This window comes from Perognathus longimembris, chromosome 21, assembly GCF_023159225.1.
Source record: "Perognathus longimembris pacificus isolate PPM17 chromosome 21, ASM2315922v1, whole genome shotgun sequence".
Lineage (NCBI taxonomy): Eukaryota > Metazoa > Chordata > Mammalia > Rodentia > Heteromyidae > Perognathus > Perognathus longimembris.
Window position 1 is genome coordinate 37,621,728 of NC_063181.1, and position 8,759 is coordinate 37,630,486.

At 44.7% G+C, this 8,759-nt stretch overlaps 2 pseudogenes across 1 annotated transcript; both read right to left on the minus strand.

The window, feature by feature from the left end:
* Nucleotides 1–498: 498 nt before the first annotated feature.
* LOC125339487 lies at nucleotides 499–1,398 on the minus strand (annotated as a pseudogene). The gene has a single exon (XR_007208546.1). The product of XR_007208546.1 is annotated as an autophagy protein 5-like (transcript).
* Nucleotides 1,399–4,917: 3,519 nt separating this feature from the next.
* Nucleotides 4,918–6,138, minus strand: LOC125339396 (annotated as a pseudogene).
* Between the last annotated feature and the right edge of the window lie 2,621 nt (nucleotides 6,139–8,759).

Below are 8,759 nucleotides of genomic sequence, written 5' to 3' on the forward strand. Positions count from 1 at the left end.
TGTCATTTAATCGTGTGTCTATTGGAGCTAAGTACATAAGAGAACAGAATAGGAATAGGTCTTAAACTCATTTGTTCAGTGACACCTGGAGAATGAGTTGTTGCGAAAGTTTCTTAGAGAGAAAGGGATTTTTCTCCCCCAAAACTTTTTCTTATGTACTCTAGAAATGTTTTCAGGATTAGTGGTCGGATGGTCCCACCCCGTTTATTTGTGTTTTGTTTTTTGTTTTTTGTTTTTTGGGTTTTTTTTGTTTTTTTTTTTCAAAGAAGTGTGAGGTTTTTATTTTTATTTATTTATTTTTTTTTTTTTGGCCAGTCCTGGGCCATGAACTCAGGGCCTGAGCACTGTCCCTGGCTTCCTTTTGCTCAAGGCTAGTACTCTGCCACTTGAGCCACTGCACCACTTCTGGCCGTTTTCTACATATGTGGTGCTGGGGAATCGAACCCAGGGCTTCAAGGCAAGCTCTCTTGCCACTAGGCCATATTCCCAGCCCCCGTTTATTTGTTAATCAGAAACAAACAGAGTGGCATGTCTCTCCATTTTCATCATAACTCGTTATGTTTTACCAGAAGACAGGAGACGGCAGCGGTCCTGTGGTTTCTGGCTTCCACACTGCAGCTGGGACTAATGACACAGTGGAAGAGGCAGCGGCCATGCAAAGCCAGGCCAGGCCAGGTCAGTTGCTTATCTCCCAGGGAGTCTTCTTCATGCTTGGCTGGTAGCAGCCAAGTGTTGTCGGGCTGCCTCCATCCAAACTTGATTTTGCAGCAAAGGGTGACATGCTCTGGTAAATCCATTCAGGCCAAGAGTTGTTCCTTCCATCTGTTGGTTGCGGGATGATGCTAATATTAAGAAAATTATCCGGGTAGCTCAGATGTTCACTGAGCCCCTGCAAAGGTGCTCCCAACATTGGTTCAATTCCATGACTCATGACTTGATCCTTCTTTTCCCCATCTTCAGAAGTAACTGCAGAAGGACAGACTTCTTTGAGGAGATCTCCTAGTGTATGCAGCCACTGGACGAAAGAGCTTCTGAATGAAAGGCTGTTCCATCGTGGTCTGACATATTCTAAAGGGGATATAACAAAATCCATTTTCTTCTGCAGGGTATTCCATGAGTTTCCGGTTGATGGCCCAAAATTGGTCAAATCTATCATTTTGTAGTCCCATCCAAAGCTGCTTGGGATCTTTTTTCTGCATTTCATTAATTACTTGACTTTTACGCTTTAAAGCATCAGCTTCTTTCATACAAGACATAAAATGATCTTCAACCGCATCTTTAGATGGACAGGGAAGAAGGCCCACTTCTGGAAAACTCTTAAAATGGACTGTGATGTTCCAAAGAAGAGCTGAACTCGATGCAAGAAGATGAAATAGCAAACCAATCGGATAGTGCATAATATGGTTCCGCTTCCCTTTCGGCTAGCTCATCCTGATACGGAGTGAAGCAAGTTAGAATTCACCCAAACCACACATCTCAAGCACATCTTTGTCATCTGTCACTCTTCCAGTGGTTAAGGCAGTACATATAGGTTAAGTTCTTTCTTCAATCAAAAGGCAAACTTCCCCGAGCGCCAGCTCCTCCTCCCTTCCCGCACCGGTGGCCGTCCTGACCCGCACAGGCCTGCAGATGCTGGGGCGGGCGGGGGGGGGGGGGGGGGGGAGGGGGGGGAGGGCTAGGAGTCCCAGGAGCTCACGCAGCCCAAAATTCTTTGAGACTCTCAAAATCTCATGGCTCAAGTTATTGTTTGTAAAAATAAGGAGCTCAACTGGTGTCTGTGGCTTGCCAACATTTTGCCTGTGAGTTAGTGACTAGCCGGCACACGAATCTAGAAATGTCCATCTCCAGATCTACACTTTATCCTCTAAGAAACAAATAATAGCCAAATATTTCAAGGCACTCAGTCTTGCCATCAACAGGTAGGAGAAGTTCTTTGTTTTCTTCCCACATCATTTTAAGCAATCATGAATCATTTGAATTCTGGAAACCTGGTCTTTTGGAATATTCATCACAAAAAGATAGTTCTAGAATCATGACGGAAATGACAGATCGAGTCTGGGTAAAGCTAGCACTGCAGCGAAAGTCTCAAGCGCGCCCTGAATTTGCGTTTCCGCCGCCCCTCTGAGGTGGTCACATCCTAACTCCAGCAATCTGTGCCTATGTTATTTCACATGGGAAAGGATAGCTTTGAGGAGACAATTATGCCATGGAGCTCGAGACTGATTATCGTGGGTTTTCAACAATTCATAAGCATCTTTATAAGGGGTAGACAGGAGGCTCACAGACAAAATAGCAATGTGCTGACAGAAGCACAGGGAAAGATTTGAAAACACAGCACTGCTGACTTTTAAATGAAGGAATGGATCATGAGCCAAGAAATACAGGTGCCTTCCCAAAACTAGAAAAGGCAAGCTGATTCTCCTAGAGCCTACAGAATGTAGCCCAAAGCTAGAGTTATGCCTCACAAACATAAAGCCCTCATCTCAAACTTCAGTGCTAATAATATAATCATGATAATAATACTAATGATAACAGATAATTCTACCTGGACATGATTAACTAAACGGCAATCTAAATATTCACACAGTGAGAACAAAGGAAGATATCAGGAAAGGATCTCAAGGGTTCAATAACTATGTGCATATGATCATATAAAATGATGCTTATTTCTAGGCGTTGGTGGCGCACACATGTAATCCTAACTACTCAGGGGGCTGAGATCTGAGGATAGTGGTTCAAAGCCAGCCTGGACAGAAAAGTCCCCATGAGACTTTTATCTCCAATTAAGCACTCAAAAACTGGAAGTGGAGCTGTGGCTAAAGGAATAGAGCACTAGCTCTGAGCAAAAAGAGTTTAGGGACAGGCCCTGAGTTCAAGGCCCAGGACCAATAAAAAAAAAAGATGATTATCAAAATAAAATCCAAAAATGAAAGTAAGAGATTTTGTCTTGTTTTTGGTTTCCCCCCCCCCCCCCCCCCCCCAGTCCTGAGGGCTTGGAACTCAGGGCCTGAGCACTGTCCCTGGCTTCTTTTTGCTCAAGGCTAGCACTCTACCACTTGAGCCACAGCGCCCCTTCTGGCATTTTCTGTTTATGTGGTGCTGAGGAATCAAACCCAGGCCTTCATGCATGCTAGGCAAGCACTCTACCGCTAAGCCACATTCTCAGCCCGGTTTTTTGTTGTTGTTGTTGTTGTTGTTGTTGTTTGTATTTTTGTCAGTCCTGGGGCTTGGACTCAGGGCCTGAGCACTGCCCCTGGCTTCTTTTTGCTCAAGGCTAGCAATCTACCACTTGAGCCACAGCACCACTTCTGGCTTTTTCTGAGTAGTTCACTGATGACAAGAGTCTCACGGACTTTTCTGCCTGGACTGGCTTCGAATTGTGGTCCTCAGGTCTCAGCCTCCCAAGTAGCTACCATTACAGGCATGAGCCACTGTTTTCTTTTTTGGTTTTTATTTTTTAATTTGTGGATGTCTTTTGTTTTTGTTTTTGCCGGTCCTGAGGCTTAATCTCAGGGCCTGGGCACTGTCCCTAAGCTTGCTCAAGACTAGCAGTCTATCACTTGAACCACAGCACCACTTCCAGCTTTTTCTGATTATGCGGTACTGAGGAATCGAATCCAGGGCTTCATGCATGCTAGGCAAGCACTCTACCACTAAGCCACACTCCCAGCCCACAACCCATTCTTAACATTAGTATTTCTAGACTTCATTTTTCTTTCATATGAGTTTAAGAGCTGGTTACAATATATTTAAGAATTGGCTTGGGTTTGTAGATGTACACGTAGAGCACAGTTTTCCTTAGTTCCTATCCTTATGATAACAGCTGTGCTTCCAGATAGCTGGCATTCAACCACTAGGTAACTGTTTAGAGAGCAAAACCCTTCCGTAAGCAATCACTTAAAAATCTAAAGCTGGGGGGCTGGGAATATGGCCTAGTGGCAAGAGTGCTTGCCCCATATACATGAGGCCCTGGGTTCAATTCCCCAGCACCACATATAAAGAAAATGGCCAGAAGTGGCGCTGTGGCTCAAGTGGCAGAGTGCTAGCCTTGAGCAAAAAGAAGCCAGGGACAGTGCTCAGGCCCTGAGTACAAGCCCCAGGACTGGCAAAAAAAAAAAATAAATCTTAAAGCTGGGGTGTGTGTCAGTTGATAGAATGTTTGCCTAGCAAAGGCAAGGCCCTGAATTCAAACTCCCATGCTGCAAAACGACAAGAACAACCAAGCACAATGAGAATGTGGCTTAGTGGCAAAGTGCTTGCCTAGTATGCATGAAGTCTTTGATTTCTCAGCACCACATAAACAGGGGAAAAAAAAAAAAAAAACAGAAGTGGTGCCGTCCCTCGAATGGTAGAGTGCTAGTCTTGAGCAAAAGAAGCTCAAGGACTATGCTCAGGCCCTGAGTTCAAGCCCCAGGACTGGCAATAGATAGATAGATAGACAGACAGATAGATAGATAGATAGATAGATAGATAGATAGATAGATAGATAGATAGATAGACAGATAGACAGACAGGCAGACAGATGATAGACAGACAGATAGATATCTAAAACTCCCTAGAAAAGTAAGTGCTTACGTTCTAAAATCATGACAAGATATCTTGTTACAGCTATGTTTTTACAACCAAACTTCCACTGAAATCAAATTTGGAAAAGGATGAGGAGGATGGTGTATGTTCTGTGTCACTTAGCAAAGGAGATACTTTCTGAGAAATGTTAACATTAGTAGGTGACTTCTCATTGTGGACTTGTCATATGGCATGACATATAGTATACTTCAACAAAGATGTATATGATTATGATGGCACCAAGCTATAATGGTCTTGTTGTTGTTTCTCTTAAAGATATATTTATTTCTTCAAATTTATCAGGAGTGACTGAAATAAAAAGTCCAAGTTGAGCCCTTTATTATTATCGTCCTACAAACAGTAAACCGTTGCCAATGATAAGCAGCCCAGAATCTGTCCAAAAATGCTCCAGACATACAACATGGAGAGACACAGAGATCCCTGGGAGATAACGTAGGTGTCCTTCTTGGTTTCCTCATACAAGACAAGCACAAAGCCTGCCGCCTGCCCTCCTGCCTCTGAGAACATGGGACCATGCACCCTGACAAAGGCCTTGCTTCCTTCACCACACGCCGTCTTCCACCAGCAGTCCAGTGTGCCTTTGTACAAGATATCCGTTCCTTTGCTCCCAGACTGCATCATCACACAGGAGATCAAGCCAGCCTTGGCCTTGACAGATAGGCATCACCCAGCCACGTGAGGTGTGAGTATTTGGGGATCTGGAAGTATGCCCTTTGCGGTGCCACAGACAACAAAGTAGGTGGCTGGGTAGACAATAAGACCTAGTCCAGACAGACATAAGGAAGCCTGGACACGGGCCTCTAATCCCATCAGATTTGTAGATCGTTACCAGGCCATCACCAGGCCTTTGGATTCCCTTTCAGCTGCAGCTTTGCCTCCGTCAGCTGCGGGCAAAATCAAGAGGACACACAGAACACAGGGAGCAGGCCCCCGCAGCCCCTCCTGACGCCAGAACTGGGTTCTCTTGCCCCCGCCGCCCAGGAGGATCTGCTTGTGCTTACTCAGAAGGCAAAGCTGGGAGCCTGGGTGGGGAGGTGCCCGATGACACTGGCCGGGCTGCCACGCCACGAGTCCTTGGGGGTGGGAACCACACGCCTTCCACGAGGCCCTTGTGCTGCTCATCGGCCGCAATGGGATGGGCTTGCTGGCCTGTGGTACCTGCAGCAGCAGCCTGGCTGGCCCGCTGGGCACCACAGCAGGCTTGGAAATGGCCGCGGCCAGTCCACCTGGCAGGAAGTCCTTGGGAAGGACGCCCTGGCATCAGTCACATTGAATGAAAAAGAGGCCAGGCCTCCAGGGCTCTGTGTTGGTGTCCACGAGGTCTTGTGATGTAGCTCAAGCTGGCCACAATCTTACATTCCTACTGCCTACACTCTCTGGGTGCTGGGATTACTGGCATGCACCACCACTCCTGGCCAGAACTCTGCCACAGTCTTATGGGATATCCATTGTATGGTTTTGTCATTGGCTGAAATATCATTGTACGGCCCCTGTCCGTATCTCACAGAAAGACGTGGTGCTTTCCTCTTGCTTTACCCCTATGGCCTTCATCCGTGGATATTTTGCCCCCAGATGATTTGATAATGTCTAGAGACATTGTCACACTGGGAAGATGTGGATGGGAGTACTAATGGTATCTTAAAGATAACAGTGATTTTGCTAAACATGCTATAAAAATATAGGAGAACACACATTTGGAGTACCAACCCCAACTGAAGTATTGAAATGCTACTCTGATACTAAATGGGGTGCCAGTGGATCACCGCCGTAATCCTAGCTACATGGGAGGCTGAACTCTCAGGATCACAGTTCAAAGTGGGCAGGAAAGTCACAGAGACTGGCCTAACAGGCTAGGATTGTGGCTTAGTGGTAGAGTGCTTGCCTAGCATGCATGAAGCCCTGGGTTTGATTCCTCCGCACCACATACACAGAAAAGGCCAGAAGTATCGCTATTACTCAAGTGGTAGAGTACTAGTCTTGAGCAAAAGAAGCTCAGGGACAGTGCCCAGACCCTGAGTTCAAGACCCAGGACTGGCAAAATAGAGAGAGAGAGAAAGAGAGAGAGAGAGAGAGAGAGAGAGAGAGAGAGAGAGAGAGAGACTGGCCTAAGAAAATAACACTGCTGATAGCTTCATTATTTATTCTAGGAAGTTATTAAAATACCCAGCAACTCCAGAAAACATCAATTTATAATTGACAACCCAAGACTCTTTGAAGTTCTCATCTCAAAATCCTCACTTTTCTATTTTCACAAGTCCTAATCTATATATCCTAATTACCCAACTCTAACCAAGTCCCTGAATTGAAATGTCCACCTGAAACAAGATTTCAGTAACTCTGACTTTAGGGGGTGAGGGTTGTCTGTATTGGGGCTTGAACTCAGGCCGCTGTCCTTTAACTTTTTCACTCAAGACTAGCACTCTACCACTTCAGCCACATCTCCACTTCTGACTTTTTGGTGTTCACTTGGAGATAAAAGTCTTATGGACTTCCCTGCCTGGGCAGACTTCAAACCTCAATCGTCAGATCTCAGCCTTGTGAGTGGCTAGGATGACAGGTGTGAGCCACAGGCAGTAAGTCAGACTTTGTAGTTCCTTCTCAGAGACACTCTTGGACAAGTTAGCATTCCTCCATATGAGCAAAACGCTCAGCTTTGTGTTGACATGATATTTGTACCATTCAACCAGGACTATGAGAAAAATTTAAAGGCAACAAAGAAAGCAAGCAGACTTCAATAAAGAAATGGAAAAGATATATTTTTAAAAGAAGGGGGGAAAATCTTCTCATCAGCAAAACTAAAAATTGAAGACAATGAGATCTCTTCCATGGACTGAAAAAAAAAACCCATAATTAGCAGCTTAAACTTCTGAAGTCTGGCAAAATGTCCTTTGTAAGTCAAGTAAAATTAGGAATCTTTAGACAGCTAAATACTTAGAAATTTACTACCAATAGTCCCTATAAAAATAACTACTAAATAAGAAAAAAATGAGCCAGGAGGAATGAACAGACAAAGAAGCAACAGTATGCAAAAGAATTGTTTTAAAATGCAAGTAAGGCTAAATAAGCACTGAATGCAAAAAAAAATTAGAATAGCAATCATTTTCTGTGTGTTTTCAAAAGCCAGCTGCCACTACTTGTTAAAGATGGCATATTAAAAATAAGCATTTAATTCTGCTGCTTCTTGAAATGCTACAAAAGTTACAATCATTTTTTTTTTGTTTTTTGGTTTTTGGTTTTTTGGCCAGTCCTGGGGCTTGGACTCAGGCCCTGAGCCCTGTCCTTGGCTTCCTTTGTGCTCAAGGCTAGCACTCTGCCACTTGAGCCACAGCGCCTCTTCTGGCCGTTTTCTAGATAAGTGGTGCTGGAGAATCGAACCCAGGGCTTCATGTATATGAGGCAAGCTCTCTTGCCTCTAGGCCATATTCCCAGCCCGACACAATCAATTTTTTAAACTAAAAAGTAAAACCTAAGATCTACTAGAAAGAAAGGAATAAGAAATATTTTAACCACAATGAAATATTGAATGCTGAAATGCAGGAAACCGTCCATTGGGAAGGTTGCCAATCAGTGTGATTTATTCAGCAGAACACCAAAAGGCCAGGGAAGTGGCTATACAAGGTATCCTGGAGGAAGTGTGATTGATGATGAACTAAACTCATCGATGGAACTGGAAGACTGTGAAACCTAAATCCTCAGTCTTCCCATCCCTGCACAATCACTCCTACCCTGTAACAGCCTAAGACTGGAGGCCAGTTCCCAAAGAAGCAAAGCAGGCTGGGAGCAGGTGGCTCACACCTGCAATCCCCAATATGCAGGAGGCTGAGATCGGAGGATCATGGGTCAAAGCCAACCAAGGAAGGTATGTTTGCGACTTGAATCCCCACATAATTGGCCAAAGCCCTGATTGGATATGGGGGTATCATTCCAGAAACAGAGTATTTGTCATTTGTGTTACTGTGACCAAATATCGGAATGAACAACTTATGTGAGGAAAGGTTTAATTTGAATTACAGGTTTCACAGGTCTCCGTCCATGACCACTGGCCTCCATTGCTTTCTGGGCCTGTGGAGAGAAAGAAAACCATGGTAGGAATGTGTGGAAGAACAAAATTTTTCTTGTGGTGGTTGTAAAGTAGATTAAGATAGACAGGCAGGGGCCTTCAAGACATACCC